This window comes from Mus caroli, unplaced genomic scaffold, assembly GCF_978045245.1.
Source record: "Mus caroli unplaced genomic scaffold, Mus_caroli_1 scaffold_10, whole genome shotgun sequence".
In the NCBI taxonomy this organism is placed as follows: domain Eukaryota; kingdom Metazoa; phylum Chordata; class Mammalia; order Rodentia; family Muridae; genus Mus; species Mus caroli.
The window spans coordinates 49,914,942-49,942,368 of NW_028227265.1; the positions used below are offsets into that span (position 1 = coordinate 49,914,942).

Here is a 27,427-nt window from a genome sequence, read left to right on the forward strand (position 1 = left end):
TGTGGTACATTAATACAACGGAGTACTACTCAGCTATTAAAAACAGTGAATTTATGAAATTCATAGGCAAATGGATGGATCTGGAGTATATCATCCTGAGTGAGGTAACCCAATCACAAAAGAACACACATGATATGCACTCACTGTTAAGTGGATATTAGCTCAGATGCCCAGAAGCTCAGAATACCCAAGATACAACTCGCAGATACAGTTTTAAATAAGGTGAGCATTCTACATCTCAGAAAGGAAGCATGAGCAAAGGCTGAAGGACCTGTCAATACTGAGCAATAACCTCTATCATAAGCACAAACTACCAAACTGAACTCTTTAAATATGATAAAAATAGCCAGGGATCTCCCAACATGTGAACAAATAAACAAAATGAAAGAAAATAAATAAACAAACAAAGAAAGAAAATGAAATAAGAAAACAAGTAAAACAACAACAAAAAAAAGAATTCACTCTTTGGCCTCGGTAGAAGCAAGATGATGAAAGGAATGGCAGCCTTTGGAAAGCGTCGCAATAGGATGCACACACCGTGCTGTTGCTGTGGCTCTAAGGCCTACCACCTTCAGAAGTGAGCCCGCCACAAATGTGGCTACTCTGTCAAATGCAAGACAAATTATAACTGAAGTGCCAATGCTAAGAGATGAAACACTATGGGGACTGGGCAGATTAGGTTCCTAAAAATTGTCTATCACAGATTTAGACATGGATTCCAAGAAGGAACAACACCTAAACCCAAGAGGGCAGCTGTTGCAGCATCTAGTTCATCTTGAGAATTTCATAAAATAAATGTTCTGATTTTTTTTTTTTAATTCCCATGAGAGGCACTGACGGGAATGCAAGAAATCAGTAACACAACATATCCATCAAACAAGAACATACTGCTATTCTCTTAAATCAAAGAACAGAAAGAGACCTTAGAAACTGAAAAAACACACACACGAAAACTAAAAGTTCTTAAGAAACAGAAGTTAAATTAATTGCTTGGAAAACAATGGGAAATAAAAAAAAATGGGAATCAATGCACAAAGCATCGTAGTTAAACACGTCAGCCTGATTCCGTGTGAGAGAACAGAGAAAACAAAAAATGGGAACTATCAAAGCACATGAGCATGTCACAGGACTGCAAGACAGGTGTCCCCACACTAATGGGGACCTGACACAATGACAAGGTAAAACACCATGAGCCCTCAAAGCATCAGGGATCAAGAAATTATACAAAGTATCAGAAATCAAAAGTGGCGTTGCATTTCTCAGATTTACACTGAAAACTATGAGGTGATGGAGAATGTGTTTAAAATAGTGAGGGGAAATCACTTCCAAACTAGAACTTCATACTCAGCCAACTCATCCCTCAAGGGTGAGATTAAAATAAAAGTTTTCAGTCATGCAAGGTTTCAATAATTTACCTCCCATGTGGAGGATGAATTCCACCCAAAAGGGAAGCAAAACAAGAAAGATGAGGACCTGGGATCCAGAAATAAAGATCTGCAAAAAGAAGAGGTAACAAAAATTCCTCAGATAACACTGAAGGCAAAATAGGTAAGATAGCTATGCATATCTGAAAAGCTGACACAGAATCTGGATTTAAAGTCAAGAAAAGTAAAATGAGAAGGGTCTGTGAAAGAAAATGAGGCAGGAGCCTGGGGAATGCAGAAAGACCTGCCAAAGGCTGATGCTGGTCTGAACCCAGAGGAAAGCGGGTTGCCAAGCTGTCTGAATGTGTAGCAGGCTACAGTGCAATTACAGTTAATTTGGGTAAGAGACAAGCCTCCTTGAGCACCTGTTATGCTCAGTCTTTGCTAGGAGCTAAATGAGAGGTATACCCTTAGAAGAAACGTGGTAATTGATTCTAGACAGCAGTACTGGGCCTATCAATCAGTTACTCATCAGACACAGTTCAGATCTGTGGGTCAGATCTGAGAGAAACATTCTCATGGTCACCTGTAGTGTAATGTAGGGTAATCCACAGTTCATTTTCAGGATTCCTTCTCCTCACTTTTTTCATTAAGTGGTATACAAGAGACATTTTCAAGGGAAAAGGAGAGAATAAGCCAGGCTCAGTGGCCCATGCCCATGCCCATGCTCCCATCTACTAAGCAAGCTGGGGTGTGATGACTTCTAGATACGTTTAGGGATTCTAGACCAGTCAGGGCTGCAATGAGGACTTCATTTCATACAAGCAAGAGGACAAGTAACTGTTGCAAGTGGCCAGGAGTACAGCATGGTAGTGGAACATGGTAGAGGCCCCTGTGGTTTGATCCAAGCACCTCCAATGGGGGAAAGAAGAGAGTAGAAGTGAGGCTGCAGTCACTTTTTGAAACTCAGGAGATCTGCACATCACCTGACCGTCTGGTTCACCTGGGCAGTACTGCAGCCTGCAATCAATCACCTTTTTCCTGCAGCTTTGTCAAGTCCTACACCAAGGGCATGTCTGAATTCATAACATCTGAGAGGAAGGGTATCAGCTGCTTCTGCAGAATACTCGGTCATAAGGTTGGCTATGAGGGCTGGCAGAGTCTGGGTCACTTCCAGAAAGTTTAGGTAATGTTCCTTTATTGCACACTGCTTGTTCTCTAGTGCCCTAAGCAATCATCACTTTTAAACTTCTGCCATGTGTACTTCCATGGTATCTTTTGAATACCTTACAGGGAACCATCTCCTATGTGAGTGGGGCATAAAACCCCTCACACATATAATAAATCCCTCCTTACATATCCCTTGTACAGACACACTGAAATAGCAGCTACACTGATGGTCAGGAGGGGATGAACACAGGAAAAAGACAGGGAATTAAGACACTAACTAAGCATGGCTATTTCAAGGGATACTTTATTGAGTTGTCAGAGGAGCTACAGATACATTCACAGTAACATTTTGAAAATTAGGGCAGGAAAAGAAGACTGCTAGTAATTTCAAGGAAAACAAGATAATGCCTCAAAACAGAATTTAAGCATTGAACATTTATAAATAATACATATGTACCTACAATAATAAAATGCTCGTGACTTCAGTAAATATCACAAAAAACTACACCAGGAAAATGAAGAGATCTATATGAGAAAAAAAAAAGTCTCGCACTGCAGAGCTGTATTCTGATTAAGGATTATTGATGTGATATTACAATACAAAAACACATTATGGAAATGCGGACTTCTGAAAGGGACTGAGGAGAAAGACAATGGGACTGACCTAGGGGTGAGTAAGAGACATCCATCAAACAAGGCTGACCACATTACAGTTTTCTCAATTTATGACTTTCTACTTTGGGGGTCCTTACTCTACCAGACATTCCTTTAAAATGTATATGGACTGACAGTTCAGCCTTGCAGTGGCTCCATAAGGTATAGTGTTTATTTTAATTAACTTTATTTAAGTATGTGGGCATTTTGTATTTTGTCTGCTTGGATAGCTGTGTAGCACGCACATGCCTGATATCCACAAAAGCCAGAAGAGGGTGTTGGATCCCCTGCAACTGGAGTGATAGATAGTTGTGAACAGTGATGTACGTACTGGGCATCGAATTCAGGTCCGCTGAAGAGCAACCAGTGCTCTTAATTGCTGAGCCATCTTACACATTTTAATCTTTACTTTATATGCAAAAGGTCCATGGCATCAAGATATAACTTTTCCAGTGTTAAGATAAACAGGAATTCAACACCATTATACAATGCCAAGGCCTCTTGGATCATTATCAACTCAAACAAATACATTTATATGCAACAATTACATGTTGCTAAAAGCCTTTTAGTTTTGTGAATTTATATAATAAAGCTTAATATAGATTGCTTTTTTAAAAATAAATATAACATTTTCCATACAATATATTCTGATTATGATTTCTCCTTCCCCCAACATCTCCTAGATCCTCTCCCCCGTCTCCAAATCCATATCCTTTCTTGCTCTTCCTCATTTAAAACAGGCATCTAAAGCAAAACCAACAACAGAAAGAAGAGCCAAAGAAAAAGCACAATAAATACATATACAGAGACATAACACATTCACATACAAAAAAGTCTCATAAAAACACAAAATCAGAAACTATAATACATAAGTAAAAAACATGTAAGATTACAAAAAGAAAAGATAAGATAAGAAAAGAAAAGGAAGCTGAGGCAGCACCCTTTTCGGGCCGCAGACAGCCGGCCACCCTCCCGGCCAGAGGACAGGTGTCCGCCTGGCTCAGAAGCCCTCTGCCTCAGGAACAGCGGGCGTCATCTTGGTTCCCGGACTCCACCGAACTTAGGAACTTAGTCTGCACAGGTGAGAGTGTGCACCACAGAAGCTGACAGCTTCTGGGACAGGCAGGAGCCACAGAGCTGCTGAGGCAGCACCCTTTTAGGGCTGCAGACGGCCGGCCACCCTCCCGGCCAGAGGACAGGTGTCCGCCTGGCTCGGAAGCCCTCTGCCTCAGGAGCAGCGGGCGCCATCTTGGTTCCGGGACTCCACCGAACTTAGGAACTTAGTTGCACAGGTGAGAGTGTGCACCACAGAAGCTGACAGCTTCTGTGACCTGCCAAACCAACACAGCTTCTGGAAAAGGTCCTGTTTTGGGCCTTCTTCTTTGGCCAGGAGGAGGTCCAAATGCAAGATATCTGTGCACCTTCCCTGTAAGAGGAGAGCTTGCCAGCAGAGAGTGCTCTGACCACTGAAACTCAGAGGAGAGAGCCTGTCTCCCAGGTCTGCTGATAGACTGTAACAGAATCACCAGAAGAACAATCTCTAAACAGATAACAACTAACTCCAGAGATTACCAGATGGCAAAAGGTAAACGTAAGAATCTTACTAACAGGAACAAAGACCACTCACCATCATCAGAACCCAGCACTCCCACTTTGCCCAGTCCAGGGCACCCCAACACACCCAAAAAGCTACACCCAGATTTAAAAGCATATCTCATGATGATGGTAGAGGACATCAAGAAGGACTTTAATAACTCACTTAAAGAAATACAGGAGAACACTGCTAAAGAGTTACAAGTCCTTAAAGAAAAACAGGAAAACACAACCAAACAGGTAGAAGTCCTTACAGAAAAACAAGAAAACACATCCAAACAGGTGATGGAAATAAACAAAACCATACTAGACCTAAAAAGGGAAGTAGACACAATAAAGAAAACTCAAAGTGAGGCAACGCTGGAGATAGAAACCATAGGATATAAAATTAACTCAAACAAATCAATGGCCTTTCTCTACACAAAGAATAAACAGGCTGAGAAAGAAATTAGGGAAACAACACCCTTCTCAATAGTCACAAATAATATAAAATATCTTGGCGTGACTCTAACTAAGGAAGTGAAAGATCTGTATAATAAAAACTTCAAGTCTCTGAAGAAAGAAATTCTAGAAGATCTCAGAAGATGGAAAGATCTCCCATGCTCAAGGATTGGCAGGATCAACATTGTAAAAATGGCTATCTTGCCAAAAGCAATCTACAGATTCAATGCAATCCCCATCAAAATTCCAAATCAATTCTTCAACGAATTAGAAAGTGCAATCTGCAAATTCATCTGGAATAACAAAAAACCTAGGATAGCAAAAACTCTTCTCAAGGATAAAAGAACCTCTGGTGGAATCACCATGCCGGACCTAAAGCTCTACTACAGAGCAATTGTGATAAAAACTGCATGGTACTGGTATAGTGACAGACAAATAGACCAATGGAATAGAATTGAAGACCCAGAAATGAACCCACACACCTACGGTCACTTGATCTTCGACAAGGGAGCTAAAAACATCCAGTGGAAGAAAGACAGCATTTTCAACAAATGGTGCTGGCACAACTGGTTGTTAACATGTAGAAGAATGAGAATCGATCCATTCCTATCTCCTTGTACTAAGGTCAAGTCTAAGTGGATCAAGGAACTTCACATAAAACCAGAGACACTGAAACTTATAGAGGAGAAAGTGGGGAAAAGCCTTGAAGATATGGGCACAGGGGAAAAATTCCTGAATAGAACAGTAATGGCTTGTGCTGTAAGATCGAGAATTGACAAGTGGGACCTCATGAAACTACAAAGCTTCTGCAAGGCTAAAGACACCATCAATAAGACAAAAAAACCACCAACAGATTGGGAAAGGATCTTCACCTATCCTAAATCAGATAAGGGACTAATATCCAATATATATAAAGAACTCAAGAAGGTGGACTCCAGAAAGTCAAATAACCCCATTAAAAAATGGGGCTCAGAACTGAACAAAGAATTCTCACCTGAGGAATACCGAATGGCAGAGAAACACCTGAAAAAATGTTCAACATCCTTAATCATCAGGGAAATGCAAATCAAAACAACCCTGAGATTCCACCTCACACCAGTCAGAATGGCTAAGATCAAAAATTCAGGTGACAGCAGATGCTGGCGAGGATGTGGAGAAAGAGGAACACTCCTCCATTGTTGGTGGGATTGCAAGCTTGTACAACCACTCTGGAAATCAGTCTGGCGGTTCCTCAGAAAATTGGACATAGTACTACCGGAGGATCCAGCAATACCTCTCCTGGGCATATATCCAGAAGATGTGCCAACCGGTAAAAAGGACACATGCTCCACTATGTTCATAGCAGCCCTATTTATAATAGCCAGAAGCTGGAAAGAACCCAGATGTCCCTCAACAGAGGAATGGATAAAGAAATTATGGTACATTTACACAATGGAGTACTACTCAGCTATTAAAAAGAATGAATTTATGAAATTCCTAGCCAAATGGATGGACCTGGAGGGCATCATCTTGAGTGAAGTAACACAATCACAAAAGAACTCACACAACATGTATTCACTGATAAGTGGATATTAGCCCAAAACTTAGGATACCCAAGATATAAGATACAATTTGATAAACGCATGAAACTCAAGAAGAATGAAGACCAAAGTGTGGACACTGTGCACCTTCTTAGAATTTGGAACAAAACACCCAGGGAAGGAGTTACAGAGACAAAGTTCGTAGCTGTGATGAAAGGATGGACCATTTAGAGACTGCCGTATCCAGGGATCCACCCCATAATCAGCTTCTAAACGCTGACACCATTGCATACACTAGCAAGATTTTGCTGAAAGGACCCAAATATAGCTGTCTCTTGTGAGACGATGCCGGGGCCTAGCAAACACAGGAGTGGATGTTCACAGTCAGCTATTGGATGTATCACAGGGCTCCCAATGGAGAAGCTAGAGAAAGTACCCAAGGAGCTAAAGGGATCTGCAACCCTATTGTTGGAACAACATGATGTACTAACCAGAACCCCGGAGCTCTTGTCTCTAGCTGCATATGTATCGAAAGATGGCCTAGTCGGCCATCAATGGAAAGAGAGGCCCATTGGACTTGCAAACTTTATATGCCCCAATATAGGGGAATGCCAGGGCCAAAAGAATGGGAATGGGTGGGTAGGGAAGTGGGGGGCGCTATGGGGGACTTTTGGGATAGCATTGGAAATGTAATTGAGGAAAATATGTAATAAAAATATTAAAAATCAAAAAAAAAAAAAAAAGGAAAGAAATCTGGAACCATAGATGCAAGCATCAGCAACAGAATACAAGAGATGGAAGAGAGAATCTCAGGTGCAGAAGATTCCATAGAGAACACCAGCACAACAATCAAAGAAAATGGAAAATGCAAAAAGATCCTAACTCAAAACATCCAGGAAATACAGGACACAATGAGAAGACCAAACCTACGGATAATAGGAGTGGATGAGAATGAAGATTTTCAACTCAAAGGACCAGCAAATATCTTCAACAAAATTATAGAAGAAAACTTCCCAAATCTAAAGAAAGATATGCCCATGAACATACAAGAAGCCTAGAGAACTCCAAATACACTGGACCAGAAAAGAAATACCTCCCGACACATAATAATCAGGACAACAAATGCAATAAATAAAGATAGAATACTAAAAGCAGTAAGGGAAAAAGGTCAAGTATCATATAAAGGCAAGCCTATCAGAATTACACCAGATTGTTCACCAGAGGCTATGAAAGCCAGAAGAGCCTGGACAGATGTTATACAGACACTAAGAGAACACAAATTCCAGCCAAGGCTACTATACCCAGCCAAACTCTCAATTACCATAGATGGAGAAATCAAAGTATTCCACGACAAAACCAAATTCACACATTACCTTTCCACAAATCCAGCCCTTCAAAGGATAATAACAGAAAAAAAACAATACAAGGACGGGAACCTCGCGCTAGAAAAAACAAGAAAGTAATCCCTCAACAAACCTAGAAGAAGACAGCCACAAGAACAGAATGCCAACTTTAACAACAAAAATAACAGGAACCAACAATTACTTTTCCTAATATCTCTTAATATCAATGGTCTCAACTCACCAATAAAAAGACATAGACTAACAAACTGGCTACACAAACAAGACCCAACATTTTGCTGCTTGCAGGAAACTCATCTCAGAGAAAGATAGACACTACCTCAGAATGAAAGGCTGGAAAACAATTTTCCAAGCAAATGATATGAAGAAACAAGCTGGAGTAGCCATTCTAATATCTGATAAGATTAACTTCCAACCCAAAGTCATCGTAAAAGACAAGGAGGGGCACTTCATACTCATCAAAGGTATAATCCTCCAAGAGGAACTATCAATTGTGAATATCTATGCTCCAAATGCAAGGGCAGCCACATTCATTAAAGAAACTTTAGTAAATCTCAAAGCACACATTGCACCTCACACAATAATAGTGGGAGACTTCAACACACTACTTTCACCAATGGACAGATCATGGAAACAGAAACTAAAAAGGGACACAGAGAAACTAAGAGAAATTATGAATCAAATGGATCTGGCAGATATCTACAGAACATTCTATCCTAAAACAAAAGGATATACCTTCTTCTCAGCACCTCATGGTACCTTCTCCAAAACTGACCACATAATAGGTCACAAAACAGGCCTCAACAGATACAGAAATATAGAAATTGTCCCATGCATCCTATCAGATCACCATGGACTAAGGCTGATCTTCAATAACAAAATAAATAATAGAAAGCCAACATTCACGTGGAAAGTGAACAAAACTCTTCTCAATAATACCTTGGTAAAGGAAGGAATAAAGAAAGAAATTAAGGACTTCTTAGAGTTCAATGAAAATGAAGCCAAAACATACCCAAACTTATGGGACGCAATGAAAGCATTTCTAAGAGGAAAACTCATAGCTCTGAGTGCCTCCAAAAATAATCTAGAGAGCGCACACATTAGCAGCTTGACAACACAGCTAAAAGCTCTAGAACAAAAGGAAGCAAATTCACCCAAGAGGAGTAGACGGCAGGAAAAAAATCAAACTCAGGGGCGAAATCAACCAAGTGGAAACAAGAAGAACTATTCAAAGAATCAACCAATCTAGGAGCTGGTTCTTTGAGAAAATCAACAAGATAGACAAACCCTTAGCCAGACTCACTAGAGGGCACAGGGAAAGCATCCTAATTAACAAAATCAGAAATGAAAAGGGAGACATAACACCAGATCCTGAAGGAATCAAAAACACCATCAGATCCTTCTACAAAAAGCTATACTCAACAAAACTGGAGAACCTGGATGAAATGGAGAAGTTTCTAGACAGATACCAGGTACCAAAGTTGAATCAAGATCAGGTAAATGATCTAAACAGCCCTATATCCCCCAAAGAAATAGAAGCAGTCATTAATAGTCTCCCAACCAAAAAAAGCCCAGGATCAGATGGGTTTAGTGCAGAGTTCTATCAGACCTTCAAAGAAGATCTAATCCCAGTTTTCACAAACTATTCCACAAAATAGAAACAGAAGGTACCTTACCCAACTCATTCTATGAAGGCACAATTACTTTGATACCTAAACCACAAAAAGACCCCACAAAGATAGAGAACTTCAGACCAATATCCCTTATGAATATTGATGCAAAAATCCTCAATAAAGTTCTTGCTAACCGAAACCAAGAACACATCAAAACAATCATCCATCCTGACCAAGTAGGTTTCATCCCAGGGATGCAGGGATGGTTCAGTATACAGAAATCCATCAACGTAATCCAGTATATAAACAAACTCAAAGACAAAAACCACATGATCATCTCGTTAGATGCTGAGAAAGCATTTGACAAAATCCAACACCCATTCATGATAAAAGTCTTGGAAAGATCAGGAATTCAAGGCCCATACCTAAACATGATAAAAGCAATCTACAGCAAACCAGTAGCCAACATCAAAGTAAATGGTGAGAAGCTTGAAGCAATCCCACTAAAATCAGGGACTAGACAAGGCTGTCCGCTCTCTCCCTACCTATTCAACATTGTCCTTGAAGTCCTAGCCAGAGCAATTAGACAACAAAAGGAGATCAAGGGGATACAAATTGGAAAGTAAGAAGTCAAAATATCACTTTTTGCAGATGATATGATAGTATATATAAGTGACCCTAAAAATTCCACCAGAGAACTCCTAAGCCTGATAAACAGCTTCAGTGAAGTAGCTGGATATAAAATTAACTCAAACAAGTCAATGGCCTTTCTCTACACAAAGGACAAACAGGCTGAGAAAGAAATTAGGGAAACAACACCCTTCTCAATAGCCACAAATAATATACCTAGGTGTGACTCTAACTAAGGAAGTGAAAGATCTGTATGACAAGAACTTCCTGTCTCTGAAGAAAGAAATTAAAGAAGATCTCAGAAGATGGAAAGATCTGCCATGCTCATGGATTGGCAGGATCAATATAGTAAAAATGGCTATCTTGCCAATAGCAATCTACAGATTCAATGCAATCCCCATCAAAATTCCAAATCAATTCTTCAACGAATTAGAAAGGGCAACCGGCAGATTCATCTAGAATAACAAAAAACCTAGGATAGCAAAAACTCTTCTCAAGGATAAAAGAACCTCTGGTGGAATCACCATGCCCGACTTAAAGCTGTACTACAGAGCAATTGTGATAAAAACTGCATGGTACTTGTATAGTGACAGACAAGTAGACCAATGGAACAGAATTGAAGACCCAGAGATGACCCCACACACCTATGGTCACTTGATCTTTGATAAGGGAGGTAAAACCATCCAGTGGAAAAAAGACAGCATTTTCAACAAATGGTGCTGGCACAACTGGCGGTTATCATGTAGAAGATTGCGAATTGATCCATTACTATCTCCTTGTACTAAGGTCAAATCTAAGTGGATTAAGGAACTCCACATAAAACCAGAGACAGTGAAACTTATAGAGGAGAAAGTAGGGAAAAGCCTCGAAGATATGGGTACAGGTGAAAAATTCATGAATAGAACAGCAATGGCTTGTGCTGTAAGAACGAGAATCAATAAATGGGACCTCATAAAATTGCAAAGCTTCTGCAAGGCAAAAGACACCGTCAATAAGACAAAAAGACCACCAACAGATTGGGAAAGGATCTTTACCTATCCCAAATCGGATAGGGGACTAATATGCAATATATATAAAGAACTCAAGAAGGTGGACTCCAGAAAATCAAATAACCCCATTAAAAATGGGGCTCAGAACTGAACAAAGAATTCTCACCTGAGGAATACCGAATGGCTGAGAAGCACCTGAAAAAATGTTCAACATCCTTAATCATCAGGGAAATGCAAATCAAAACAACCCTGAGATTCCACCTCACACCAGTCAGAATAGCTAAGATCAAAAATTCTGGTGACAGCAGATGCTAGCGAGGATGTGGAGAAAGAGGAACACTCCTCCATTGTTGGTGGGATTGCAAGCTTGTACAACCACTCTGGAAATCAGTCTGGTGGATCCTCAGAAAATTGGACATAGTACTACCGGAGGATCCAGCAATACCTCTCCTGGGCATATATCCAGAAGATGTTCCAACCGGTAAGAAGGACACATGCTCCACTATGTTCATAGCAGCCTTATTTATAATAGCCAGAAGCTGGAAAGAACCCAGATGCCCCTCAACAGAGGAATGGATACAGAAAATGTGGTACATTTACACAATGGAGTACTACTCAGCTATTTAAAAGAATGAATTTATGAAATTCCTAGCCAAATGGATGGACCTGGAGGGCATCATCCTGAGTGAGGTAACACAATCACAAAGGAACTCGCACAATATGTACTCACTGATAAGTGGATATTAGCCCAGAAACTTAGGATACCCAAGATATAAGATACAATTTCCTAAACGCATTAAACTCAAGAGAAGGAAGACCAAAGTGTGGAATTTTGCTCCTTCTTAGAATAGGGAACAAAACACCCATGGAAGGAGTTACAGAGACAAACCTTGGAAGTGTGACGAAAGGATGGACCATCTAGTGATTGCCATATCCACGGATCCATCCCATGATCAGCTTCCAAACGCTGACACCATTGCATACACTAGCAAGATTTTGCTGTAAGGACCCAGATATAGCTGTCTCTTGTGAGACTATGCCAGGGCCTAGCAAACACAGAAGTGGATGTTCACAGTCAGCTATGGAATGGATCACAGGGCCCGCAATGGAGGAGCTAGAGAAAGCACCCAAGGAACTAAAGGGAACTGCAACCCTATAGGTGGAACAACAATATGAACTAACCAGTACCCAGGAGCTCTTGTCTCTAGCTGCATATGTATCAAAAGATGGCCTAATAGGCCATCACTTGAAAGAGAGGCCCATTGGACTTGCAAACTTTATATGCCCCAGTACAAGGGAACGCCAGGGCCAAAAAGGGGGAGTGGGTGGGTAGGGGAGTGGGGGGGAGTGGGTATGGGGGACTTTTGGTATAGCATTGGAAATGTAAATGAGCTAAATACCTAATAAAAAAATGGAAAAAAAAGAAAAGAAAAGAAAAGAAAAGAAAAGGAAATAAAGAAAAAGAGAAAAGAACCCAGACAAAAGATACTCTGCCACAGGGCTCCATACTCAAATAGGGCCAGGAGAAGGAGCGAGCCTCCCAGGACTGCAGACGGGCATGTGAGTATAGGGAGGACCACCACTGCTGCTCAGAGGAACCCGCCCAGAACCCTCAGGACACAGAAACCGAGGGGCTGCCTGGGACATGAGTCTTCCTCTCTCAGTCTGTGCCCAGAGCTGATCCTATGCCACAGAGCTACATACACAAATAGAAAAAGCGGGTCTCCCAGAATTGCCTACACACCTACGAGCATAGGTAAGACCATCACTCCTCTTCAAATTCCTGGCCAAGAGGGACCCTCTCAGACCCATCGGAACACAGAAACCAAGAATCACCTGGGGATAGGATCCTTTTGGTTTCTGTCTGCACCCCAGAGCTGACTCTCTACCACAGCTCTCCATACGCAAATTCCTCCCACAGGGAACCAGTCACCAAGGAGTACTGACACACAGGCTTGCAGGAAGGACAAGCCAAAGTCGAGACAGCAAGACCAGCTAACACTAGAGATAACCAGATGACAACAGGCAAGCCCAAGAACATAAACAACAGAAACCAAGACTATGTAGCATCACCAGAACTCAGTTTTCCCACCTCAGGAAGCCCTGGTTACCCCAATACACCAAAAAAACAAGACTCTGACTTAAAATCACATCTCATGATGATGATGGATTGTGGGACGCCTGACTCGCCAGCAAGAAAGACACCACAATAGGGTCCTTCTGCACACGTTTATTGGGAGAGCATTGACTGTGTAGGCAGTTCCCATCCACTCACAGCAGGCCACATCACCTCACCAGGTACGCAGCTTCAGCTAATCAGGGCAGCAGGGGCATATCTCCACCAAAATGGATTTATCGGTATCCTGGTACACCTGCACAGCTCTCAAGATGTTTGTGATTTATATGAGGAAGTCAGGTGCAAGTCATACGACTTAGCTGCAGTCCCTGGCGCCTTTGGGATTGCAGCCACACCCGCTCCCCACAATAGATGAATTTAAGAAGGACATAAATAACTCCCTTAAAGAAATACAAGAGAACACAGGTAAACATGTGGAAGCCCTTAAAGAGGAAACACAAAAATCCCTTAAAGAATTACAGGAAAAGCCGGGCGTGGTGGCGCACACTTTTAATCCCAGCACTTGGGAGGCAGAGGCAGGCAGATTTTTGAGTTCAAGGACAGCCTGGTCTACAGAGTGAGTTCCAGGACAGCCAGAGTGATACAGAGAAACCCTGTCTCAAAAACAAACAAACAAACAAAAAACAAAAAAAACAAAAACAAACAAACAAAAACAAGAATTACAGGAAAACACAACCAATCAGGTGAAGAAACTGGAAAAAAAAAATCCATGATCTAAAAATGGAAACAGAAACAATAAAGAAATCACAAAGGGAGACAACACTGGAGTTAGAAAACCTAGGAAAAAGATCAGGAATCATAAAAGAAAGCATCACAAACAGAGTACAAGAGATCGAAGACCGAATCTCAGGTGAAGAAGATACCATAGAAAACATTGACACAACAATCAAAGAAAATGGAAAAAGCAAAAAGCTCCTAACCCAAAACATCCAGGAAATCCAGGACACGATGAGAAGACCAAACCTAAGGATAATAGGTATAGAAGAGAGTGAAGATTTCCAACATAAAAAGACAGTAAATATCTTCAACAAAATTATAGAAGAAAACTTCCCTAACCTAAAGAAAGAGATGTTCATGAATATATAAGAAGCCTACAGAACTCCAAATAGATTGGAGCAGAAAAGAAATTCCATGGAGGAGCTAGAGAAAGTACCCAAGGAGCTATGGAGAAGCTAGAGAAAGTACCCAAAGAGCTGAAGGGGTCTGAAACCCTATAGGAGGAACAACAATATGAACTAACCAGTATCCCCAGAGGTCGTGTCTCTAGCTGCATATTTAGCAGAAGATGGCCTAGTCAGCCATCATTGGGAGGAGAGGCCCTTGGTCTTGCAAAGATTATATGCCCCAGTACAGGGGAATGCCAGAGCCAGGAAGCAGGAGTGGGAGGGTTGGGGAACTGGGCAGGAGGGAGGGTATAAGGGACTTTTAGGATAGCATTTGAAATGTAAATGGAGAAAATGTCTAATAAAAAAAAGAAATTGTTCCCTTCACATAATAATGAAAACACCAATCGCACTAAACAAAGAAAGAATATTAAAAGTAGTAAGGAAAAAAGGTCAAGTAACATATGAAGACAGACCTGTCAGAATTACACCAGACTTCTCACCACAGACTATGAAAGCAAGAAGATCCTGGGCAGATCTCATACAGAAACTAAGAGACCACAAATGCCAACCCAGACTACTATACCTAGCAAAACTCTCAATTACCATAGATGGAGACTCCAAGATATTCCAGGACAAAACAAAATTTACACAATATCTTTCCACAAATCCAGCCCTACAAAGGATAATAGATGGAAAGCACCAACACAAGAAGGGAAACTACATCCTAGAAAAAGCAAGAAAGTAATCTTCTTTCAACAAACCCCAAAGAAGATAACCACACAAACATAAAAATAACATCAATAATAATAGGGAGCAACAATCACTATTCCTTAATATCTCTTAACAACAATGGACTCAATTCCCCAATAAAAAGGCATAGACTAACAGACTGAATATGTAAACAGGACCCAGCATTTTGCTGCATACAGAAAACACACCTCAGTGTCAAAGACAAACACTACCTCAGAGTAAAGGCTGGAAAACAATTTCAAGCAAATGGTCCCAAGAAACAAGCTAGAGTAGCCATTCTAATTGAATAAAATCGACTTTCAATTAAAAGTCATCAAAAACGATAAGGAAGGACACTTCATACTCATCAAAGAAAAAAATCTAACAAGAATTCTCAGTTCTGAACATCTATGCTCCAGATGCAAGAGTACCCACATTCAGAAAAAAAAACTTTAATAAAGCTGAAAGTACACATTGCACCTCACACAATAATAGTGGGAGACTTCAACACTCAACTCTCATCAATGGACAGATCAGGGAAACACAAACTAAATAGAGACACCAGGAAACTAACAGAAGTTATGAACCAAATGGATTTAACAGATATCTAGAGAACATTATATTCTAAATCAAAATAATATACTTTGTTCTCACTATGGATTATGGCTGGTCCTTCAATAGCAACAAAAAACAACCGAAAGTCCACTTACATATGGAAGCTGAGCAACGTTCTACTCAATGATAACTTGGTCAAGGAAGAAACAAAAAAAGAAATGATAAACTTTTTAGAATTTAATGAAAATGAAGGTACAACATATCCAAACTTATGGGACACAATGAAAGCAGTGCTAAGAGGAAAACTCATAGCTCTGAGTGCCTCCAAAAAGAAACTGTAGAGAGCATATACTAGCAGTTTAACAGCACACCTGAAAGCTCTAGAACAAAAAGAAGCAAATACACCCATGAGGAGAAGACACGGGAAACAATCAAACTCAGGGTTGAAATCAACCAAGTAGAAACAAAAAGAACTATACAAAGAGTCAACAAAACCAGGAGATGGTTCTTTGAGAAAAATCAACAAGATAGATAAACCCTTAGCCAGACTAACCAGAGGGCAAAGAGACAGTATCCAAATTAACAAAATCAGAATGAAAAGAGAGATATAACAGAAACCGAGAACATCCAAAAAGTCATCAGATCCTACTAAAGCCTATCTATAATCAACAAAACTGGAGAATGTGGATGAAAGTGACAATTTTCTAGACAGATACCAGGTACCAAAGTTAAATCAGGATCAAAACCAAAAAAGGCCCAAGACCAGGACCCACTCCTGGGCACATACCCAGAAGATGCTCCAACATGTAAAAAGGACACATGCTCCACTATGTTCATAGCAGCCTTATTTATAATAGCCAGAAGCTGGAAACAACTCAGATGTCCCTCAACAGAAGAATGGACACAGAAAATGTGGTACATTTACACAATGGCTATTTACATTTACACTGAGTTTGCATTTACACTCAGTTATTAAGAACAATGAATTTATGAAATTCTTAGGCAAATGAATAAAACTAGAAAACATCATCCTTAATAGGTAACCCAATCACAAAAGAACACACATGGTATGTACTCATTGATAAGTGGATATTAGCCCAGATGCTCAGAACAGCCAAGATACAATTCACAGACCACATGAAACTCAAGAAGAAGGAAGACCAAGGTAACTTCAGTCCTTCTTAGAAGGGGGAACAAAATCCCCATGGGAGGAGTTACAGAGACAAAGTGTGGAGCAGAAATTGAAGGAAAGGCCATCCAGAGACAGGATCTCACCTGGGGACCCATCCCATATACAGACACCAAACCCAGAGACTATTGTGGATGCCAACAAGTGCTTGCTGACAGGAGCCTGATATAACTGTCTCCTGAGGGGCTCTCCTAGTACCTGACAAATACAGTGGTGGGTGCTCTCAGCCAACTATTGGACTAGAGAATGGACCCAAGGAGCTGAAGGGGTTTGCAGCCCCATAGAAGGAACAACAATATGAACCAACCAGTAACCCCAGAGCTCCCAGAAACTAAAACACCAACCAAAGAGTAGACATGGAGGGACCCATCACTCCAGCTACATATGTAGCAGATGGCCTAGTAGGTCATCAATGGGAGGAGAGTCCCTTGGTCCTGAGAAGGCGCTATACCCCAGTGTAGGGAAATGCCAGGGCCAGGAAGTGGGAATGGGTAGGTTGGTGAGCAGGGGGTGGGGAAGGAGATAGGGGGTTTGCAGAGGGAAAACCAGGAAAGGGGATAACATTTGAAATGTAAATAAAGAAAATATCTATATAACATCTGTCCAGGATCTTCTGGCTAAAGACACCATCAATAAGACAAAAAAACCACCAACAGATTGGGAAAGGATCTTCACCTATCCTAAATCAGATAAGGGACTAATATCCAATATATATAAAGAACTCAAGAAGGTGGACTCCAGAAAGTCAAATAACCCCATTAAAAAATGGGGCTCAGAACTGAACAAAGAATTCTCACCTGAGGAATACCGAATGGCAGAGAAACACCTGAAAAAATGTTCAACATCCTTAATCATCAGGGAAATGCAAATCAAAACAACCCTGAGATTCCACCTCACACCAGTCAGAATGGCTAAGATCAAGAATTCAGGTGACAGCAGATGCTGGCGAGGATGTGGAGAAAGAGGAACACTCCTCCATTGTTGGTGGGATTGCAAGCTTGTACAACCACTCTGGAAATCAGTCTGGCGGATCCTCAGAAAATTGGACATAGTACTACCGGAGGATCCAGCAATACCTCTCCTGGGCATATATCCAGAAGATGTGCCAACCGGTAAAAAGGACACATGCTCCACTATGTTCATAGCAGCCCTATTTATAATAGCCAGAAGCTGGAAAGAACCCAGATGTCCCTCAACAGAGGAATGGATACAGAAATTATGGTACATTTACACAATGGAGTACTACTCAGCTATTAAAAAGAATGAATTTATGAAATTCCTAGCCAAATGGATGGACCTGGAGGGCATCATCTTGAGTGAAGTAACACAATCACAAAAGAACTCACACAATATGTATTCACTGATAAGTGGATATTAGCCCAAAACTTAGGATACCCAAGATATAAGATACAATTTGATAAACGCATGAAACTCAAGAAGAATGAAGACCAAAGTGTGGACACTGTGCACCTTCTTAGAATTGGGAACAAAACACCCAGGGAAGGAGTTACAGAGACAAAGTTCGTAGTTGTGATGAAAGGATGGACCATTTAGAGACTGCCGTATCCAGGGATCCATCCCATAATCAGCTTCTAAACGCTGACACCATTGCATACACTAGCAAGATTTTGCTGAAAGGACCCAAATATAGCTGTCTCTTGTGAGACGATGCCGGGGCCTAGCAAACACAGGAGTGGATGTTCACAGTCAGCTATTGGATGTATCACAGGGCTCCCAATGGAGAAGCTAGAGAAAGTACCCAAGGAGCTAAAGGGATCTGCAACCCTATTGTTGGAACAACATGATGTACTAACCAGAACCCCGGAGCTCTTGTCTCTAGCTGCATATGTATCGAAAGATGGCCTAGTCGGCCATCAATGGAAAGAGAGGCCCATTGGACTTGCAAACTTTATATGCCCCAATATAGGGGAATGCCAGGGCCAAAAGAATGGGAATGGGTGGGTAGGGAAGTGGGGGGCGCTATGGGGGACTTTTGGGATAGCATTGGAAATGTAATTGAGGAAAATATGTAATAAAAATATTAAAAATCAAATTAAAAAAAAAAAAGAAAATATCTAATTAAAAAAAAAAGGAGCCCTAACAAAGTATTACAAGACAAAACAACACAAAAAACTCCAAAAATACCATTGAATTCATTTTGTATTGGCCCATCTACTACTGGACATAGAGCTTGTTCTTAAGTGTGGTTTGTATATCCAGTATGACACCACTATAGAAAACTAATTTTTTTTTTTTTTTGCAAGTAATGGAGATAGCTTCTGGCTTTGTTTTTGTTGTTGTTGTTTTTTGGGGTTTTTTTGGGGGAGGGGGAGTGTGGGGAGGTGAGGCTTGTGTCCATTCCCACTTTCAGCACTGGGACCCGTCCTGTGCATGCTGTTACAGTCTGAGGCCCCACATGTGTTCTGCTGCAGCCTGAAAGTCTGCATTCCTTGGTGCCTTTCATCCCCACTGGTTCTTAGGATCTTTCTGGTTCCACTTTAGCAGAGTTCCCTGAGCCATGAGGGGAAGGATTTGACACAGACATCTCATTCAGAACTGAGTGTTCTAAAGTCTCTCACTCTCTGCACATTGTCCAGTCATCAGTCTCTGTATGTGTTGCATCTACTGTAGGAGGAATCATCCCTGGTGGTGGCTGGGACAAACACTGACCTAATTCCCAGGTTAGTGTCTACATGATGCTTTTAAAGGCATTCTGAGCTGTCAGGATGTCATACACTTAGTTCAGTCATCTTAGCATACCTCTGACTCACAGCTGAAAATTATGTAGTTCAAATCAGTTGCACAATTAGTCTCAAGGTCATCCATGTGGTAAAGGTTAGAAGCCAGAATTTATTTATTTGCATGCTTATTTACTCTGTGTGTGTGTGTGTGTGTGTGTGTGTGTGTTGTATGCATGTGTGTGGATATGTACACCACATGTGGATGCCAGAGACAGATGTCAGGTATCTCCCTCCACTGCCCTCAACATACTCTTTTTAAGTTGTTTTTATACATGTGTTTTGCATTTATATATGTGTACCGCATGGGTGCCTAGTGTCCAAAGATGTTTGAAGCAGAGCACTGAGTCCCCTGGAACTGGAGTTGCAAATGGTTGTAAGCCACCACTGTGTACAGAGACCTGGAACCAGATTCCCTGCCAAAACAGTAGGTATTAACACACTACCTTATTTTTGAGACAGGCTCTTACTGAACGTAATGCCAACTAAACTAGAGCAGTTAGCTGGCCAGTGAGCTCCAATTCCCCCTGCCACCCAGCATCAAGATTTCAGAAATATCCAACTTTTACAGGATGCTGGGGATCTAAACTTAGGTCCTCGTGCTTTTGAAACAGACATTTTATGCCCTAAGCCATCTCCCTGAAATTTGAAAGTATTTTTACCTCCAAATTTTTGAACATCACAAAAAACAAAACAAAACAAAAATCACATGTCTTTCTGAGATAAGAGTAAGACAACACATTCAGAAGATGAATAAAAATGAACTCAGAAGGCCATAATCTGGGGCTAGAGAGATGGCTCAGAGGTTAAGAGCACTGGCTGTTCTTCTAGAGGTCCTGGGTTCAATTCCCAGCACCTACATGGTGGCTCACAAGCATCTGTAATAGAATCTGATTTCCTCTTCTGGTGTGCATGAAAACAGAGCAATCCTACACATAAAATAAATAAATAAATAAATAAATAAATAAATAAATAAATATTAAAGAAACAAAAAATTTTAAAAGCCCATAATCCTATCCAGGCTGTGAAAAAAGGCAGAACTTTGAAGGAGACTGGGGGAAGAAGGTAACTCAATCATGTAAGGCTCACAAGGGGTGGTTACTCTCTGTGCACGGAGATAGGTCAGGGCAATGAGAACAAATTACACAGTTCTAAATATCTGAATATAAACATCTCTGAGTAGCCTCAGCAAGAATCAAAGTAGCCCATCATCCCCTTCCCCACCAGCAAAATCTGCTTATAATATTTCTGATTTCAATTGGCCCTATAATTCATATAACCAATGTCTTTTATAAAAATATCCAAGCATAAAACATCCAACCCACAACTTATTTTCAAGCATTGCACCAAATTTAGGTTATCTGGTTAAGAATAAAGTGACGGTATACAAAGTGAGTTTACTCACATGAGAAACAACAAACATTGCTTTTTATCATTTTACAATCACTGGACTAAGTCTACTACCTACAGCTTAGATATCATTTGACTTCATCTTGTTGTGAGCTGCCATCATTTTGAGAAAAATGTTAACTTGTTTCTTAAAACTGCAACCATTACCAGTTATGCTGAAAAGGCAAGGGCATTTTTGTTCTATTCACAAACACTAACAAACAGCTCAGTGGGGAAATGGCAGTGTGCCAGCTTGCCCTGTGAGCAATTAGGCTTCGTGGCAATCACGAAATTCAGACCCCTGAGGCCCTTAGAAAACTAACATGCTAAGGACGTGGTACTTTTATTTCTCCCCAGAAGCCATATGTGAGAAACATTTTGCTTAGATGGCAATCTTTTCCATCCTCTGGACTGAAAAAAAAAAAAAAAGATTATGACAACTAGTAAGTAATAAATTGAGTGTAACACATGGGAGACTGAAAAGCATCATCGACTACCAGATCTACTAACTAAAATTTAATAGTTTGTCCTTGAAATATAGTAGTCTTATTCTGGTAATCTGAATTAATAATTAAAATGTACACACAGCAATCATGAAATGCAAAAGTGCACTTTAATTGTTCAAAAAACAAAGACAAGTGATCCTAAAATCTTTATAAGAAGAAAGTGAAATGTTATCTCAGGTTTACTCTTTTATTAACCTCTACAGTGAAATGTTTCTAAGAAGAAAAAAAATTAAAAAAAGATACCCCTTACAGGCAACTACAACCCAAACACTTCAGAACTGAATCCCCTCTCACCTCACAAAGCTCTGGGTTACTACTGCCCAGTCGTGGGATTACATCTGCCAAATCTGGTGCCTGAATGTGACACAACCCTCAGAAGTAGGTAGCACAGGTATAGAAACAGATGAGGTGATAAGCTCAAGGATGAAAATTACTCTTTGGGTCCATATGTAGGTCTTGACCCGTTTGGGAGTTGTAAATCAGGTATACTATATATCAGAATTTAAATGTAATGTAATGGAAAATCTGTATATTTACATTATAATTCATAACCATAACAAAATTACAGTTATAAGGTAATAACAAATTAATTTTATGGTTGAGGGTCAACATAACTGCAATAAAGGGTCAAAGAACTGTTTTAAAGTCAACTGAAATATTTCCAGGAAATAAACATATTTAAGAATCTGAATTCTAAGCAAAATATAGGATATTTAAGATATTATTAATATGCATCTAGTTAAGAGATTTTGCTTTATAATCAATAGATTTAAAAAGTGAAAGTTAATATTCAATCACTTTTCTCCATGCATCTTCAACAAAAGCTCATCATTTCTCATCCCTAATCATTTCTAATTTCATTTAAAATTGTGCATTATTTTACTGTGTGTGTGTGCGCGCACGCGTGTGTGTATCACTTATCTTACACTCTTTAATGTGTCGGTGACAGTAATATAACACATCTGTGACAATTTGTCCTATAAAGAGAAGCACTTGCAAACTGAAAATACAAGGACCAGCAAGTGTTTTCACTACATCCAGAAAACACTAAGTCTTCCTCCAAGAGGAATTTTCAGGGAGAAGAAAAATGTATGAACAGCAGACACTGATGCCTGCATAGGCATACTGCAGATGCCACAGCAGGCAGCTCTCTGCTTTTGTTGGCTTATGCTGTAGAGGTACTGGCACAATGGAAGTTCAATACCATAATTGCTTATTTCTCTTTTGTATCTTTAACATAACAGGTAAAGACAAAACTTAAGCACAAACATTACAATATAAAATGCTTTAATTCTTTACAAACGATGTAACTTATAACCATTTAACAAACAGGGAAGCAGCGTTGGGGGAGGGGAAGCAGTGCTCCAAAGGTTCAGTTTACAAGGACCTCACACAAAGTTTTTTTTTCCTCTGCAACTCTTACTAGAAACAGTATTATTTGTTAAAAATGCACTAGCTGCCAAGAGCTATCGGCCATCTAAATCAAAACTCTTAAGATGGAAATGGAGTGCTAATACAAAAAAAAAAAAAAGTGCAAGATTCTGTACACAAATTTCTGTAAATTCTATTAAAAAATAAGGTGAAATTTCTATTTTGATATATCCTTTTGCTTAAAAATGTGTAAAATAGATAAAACACTAGACCAACTACTACTATATTAAAACAATCAAAAGTAATGAAATTTCCAACTTTTCTAATTAAACTTTTTCTGTAAGTTATTGGGAATTCAGCACTAGCCTTGGTTCACATGATGGAACAATGGGAAAATTTTCCGAATGGTTGAACACTAACCCTGACAAGTGTGGAGAGCCAACTACAATACATTATATGGTAGCATAACCTGCCACCCACGTAGCTAAGAGAACAGCTTTCAAACACATGCACTGAGCTGTAAAACCACAAAATCCCTTATTACACATTGTCTTCCTTACTCTAGGTGAAATATACCATCAATTCTTTCCATTATAAATCTTTTTCTATCATTATTTTTGAACTCCACTTATAATGTGTTTTTTTTCTGACAGTGTGGAGGGTGTCTTATGTAAAGGAGAAAATACAATAGTTTTCATTCTCCCACAGCGTTACAAATAAAGACTGATAACCATGGGACAATTTCTCATATTATTTTAGAGATCCATATTATCTAAAATGTACTTCAAGATAAAACTCTATTTCTTTGTTTACCTTTCAAAAGAGCTCACTGCAATATTAACACCAGTAACTAACATAGACAAAAATATACAGAACACACACATACACAAATACACATACCATGCACACATGCAGAGAGAGAGACAGACAGAGACTATCTTTCAGAAATTCAAAGACACTACTTCACTACTTTTTAGCAATTCAAGATAGATAAAATAATTTTTTTAAAAAAAATATGCTTTCAGTAACCTTTTTGCCTGATTTATTTCCCTCCCAAATATACCTTATATCCTTTCTATTTCCTTTCCCCAACTTCTGCCCACCATGACCCTTGTCCATCAATAGCCTGCTGACTGAATTACAGCATTCCAGGAGTCAGGATATTAACATTTTTACCTAGGGTTTTCATTTACCATGTTGTTGGTAAAGAGAATTTTATTTGTAAGTATTTCTATTACAATGACAGGATCAACTATTTATTCAAGTGGGCCCGTTCATAAAATGTGAGCCCAGAAACATAATAATACTGGCCATCCAAGGAGATGTTATCATAACAATCTATAGTTACTTAACTTGTTCTAAATTGACCATGTATTATTTGATAGGAACTCCAGAAGAGACCCATGCATGAAACTTCCAATGTTTTTATTATGAGTTTTCTCTAGGGAAAAAAGTATTACTGCCACACTGGAACTTTATATGAAAACAAATGTGTGTTAGACTTCAAATAGTGACAAAACCTCTAAGCTATCAAGCATTATTTTTTAAAGCACATAAGAGCATATTTATTGTTTACTGTAGGACAGACAATATGAATAAGTGCATCAAATAAGACTACAAGTTTCACATAGCTGAAGAGGAAAAATTAAGACTTGAAACCAGTTCTGTCTAGTTCTCTCAAAGCATGATTGGGCCTAAACCATATATGATCACCCTTTATCATCTGCCACTGCCATGTGCAAAGATCTAACACCATTCTAGAAAAAAAAATGTGCTCAATTATTCATGAGGAACATGTTAAAGATGAATAATTAAGTAAGGATATTTTGATACTCAGATGGCTACGTCAATCTGTATCTTGTATTAATGATAAATAAATATTACCATGTTTTATATCCTTTCCTACTCAAGTACACACACAGGTATGAATGTCCATGCTTGCACCCACATAACTGTTCACATGAACATACACACAAACTATCACACATCAGTTTCTAAGGCAAAGTTCTATTTGTTACTCCAGACCACAAAGACATGAAAAGCTGTATTCATGCCTCTGATAGCAAGGTGTCAATTTCTTTCCAAGAATGATTTTTCGGCAGTCATCTGTTCTCTGGCTTTGCTTTATAATTTTTTAAACAATGTTAAAGAGGTATGCCCTGAACAGTTCTAAAGACTCTGCCAGCTTACCCACCTTCAGAATGATAAGATGACTCTGTATGCAGGATGGCTTTGTACACTATTTAGCAGAAAAGTTTTAAAAATTAAATATGTGGGTCAGGTGTGGTGGCGCATGCCTTTAATCCCAGCACTTGGGAGGCAGAAGCAGGCGGATTTCTGAGTTCAAGGCCAGCCTGGTCTACACAGTGAGTTCCAGGACAGCCAGGGCTACACAGAGAACCCCTGTCTCAAAAAACCCAAACCCCCCAAAAAATTAAATATGTAATTCAGATTGAGCTTTTCTGAAACTTTTCACTTAGTTATGCCTTGACAGTTAAGATGCACATAAATAACCTCTTTTAAGAAACATCCACCAGGTACTGATGGCTCACACCTTTTTAGGCACTCAGGAGGCACAGGCAGGTGGATCTCTGTGAATTCAAAGCCAGCCTGGTCTATAGAGTGAGTTCCAGGAAAGCTAGAGCTACACAGAGAAAACCTGTCTAAAAAGCAAAATAAAACAAAAAAATCCATTCCATTTATATCCCTTATTCTATTATTTCTTGCCATGAATTTTGGATTACCACCTGCAGTAGACCTTGAGGAAGAGGAAAAGTGCAAGTGCTCAGAAGTAAAGCCCACAGTTGTCTATACCAAGTCAGCTTCAGTTTTAAAATGACACTAATAAAAATAACATTTCTTAACACAAAACACCCAGAAAAGCACGTACAAAACTCAAAGGCAAGAGTTTTCCTCCCAGAGGAACATTCATATTCTCACGTAAGGATCAAGCCAGCCCCTATCAGATTTTGTGCTAGTAACTCCATAACACGAAAGGGATTGTCGCTAAACTGTTCTTTACACAAAGCAGTATAGTAATTCACCAACAGGGTGGTTCCAATGGATTAAATCTAGACTATCCAAAACCAACAGGGCCGCATTTGCATAAGAAACAGATGAGCAGTTGGGGGTGAACACCAAAGTCCAAAGTGGCAAATATTAAAAATTGTCAAAAGTCAACACTGGCACTTCAAGGCTGCATGCAGTACCAGGGAACCAAACAAACTTAACTTCCACTTGATCAGACCTTTACCTAGATAGGACATTTTTACTCAGGTCTCCCTGTGCAGCCTCTAGCAGTCAAGTGAGAGTAAGGCTAAGCGAGAAGCTGTAGAGGCCTTCAGCATGACTGAGCTCCATGTCAGCAGTGGAGAGAACAGAAGCACGGCTGAGACTGAGTGTCCACTGCTATTTGTTCGGTTAATGGTGGATGTCTACACAACACAGCGTGTATCCAGTCTACACAGCTATTGAATAGGGTAGGAACTGTGAATATCTGTTTTCAAAGCAATACCCTTGTACATTACAAATTAAGGAAGTGATAATACCAAGATTCCAATTCTGATCTGACAGGCTCCAAGCCTCAAGCAGCATGTGGCAAAGACGATCTAGAAGTCTGTTCCTTTCTCTGGCTTAGGTCTCATCCTTCTGTCCTATTCTGAAAACAATACTTAAATCCCAGATTGCAGATTATGAAACAGACTCTCATAAGCCAAGGTTGAGAACTTGGAGTTCGATGGCAAGCACACTGTGCCCCAGGGGGATATCAAGGAGTTTCAAAGGCCACAGGACCTCTGGTTAAATGGAGTTTCAGTGACTCATGGGAATTCCATGCTACTGAAAATATGGACTTCAGTTAACAGAAAACTCTCAAATATGAATTCCAAATTTGTCTTAAGCAATTCCCTCTCAACACAACTCTTAATGCAAAAGAAGTATTCCAAAGCCAGGAACATGCCTCAAAGTCTCACAGACTGGCCTCAGAGAAACAATAGATTATTGTGTTGGTGGTGGTGTTTTGTTTTGGAGGCAGGGTTTCTCTGTGTAGCCCTGGCTGTCCTGGAACTCAATCTGTAGACCAAGCTGGCCTCAAACTCAAAGATCTACTGCCTCTGCCTCCCATGCTTATACTAAAGGCATATGCCACCACTACTCAACAGTAAATGATTTTTAAAATAACTAATGAGACTAATGTTTCCCAAAAATATTTTATCACCTAGCTGAACATGATCTTTGTATGATCCCATCCTTTTATGAGCTTAAACATGAAGCAGTTCCTACCTAAAGACTGCAGTCATGGAGGGAAGGGAGAAATTCCTTCTCACTCCTCCATCTGTGCTTACTCTCTAAGATGCCTTCCTTATACAGGGCC

At 39.9% G+C, this 27,427-nt stretch overlaps 1 protein-coding gene and 1 pseudogene across 4 annotated transcripts in view; one reads left to right on the forward strand and one right to left on the reverse strand.

The window, feature by feature from the left end:
- Positions 1-27,427, reverse strand: part of Anapc10 (anaphase promoting complex subunit 10) — a 69,286-nt gene that overhangs the window by 8,589 nt on the left and 33,270 nt on the right. The gene's annotated exons all lie outside the window — the stretch shown is intronic.
- Positions 486-779, forward strand: LOC110300319 (large ribosomal subunit protein eL37-like; annotated as a pseudogene).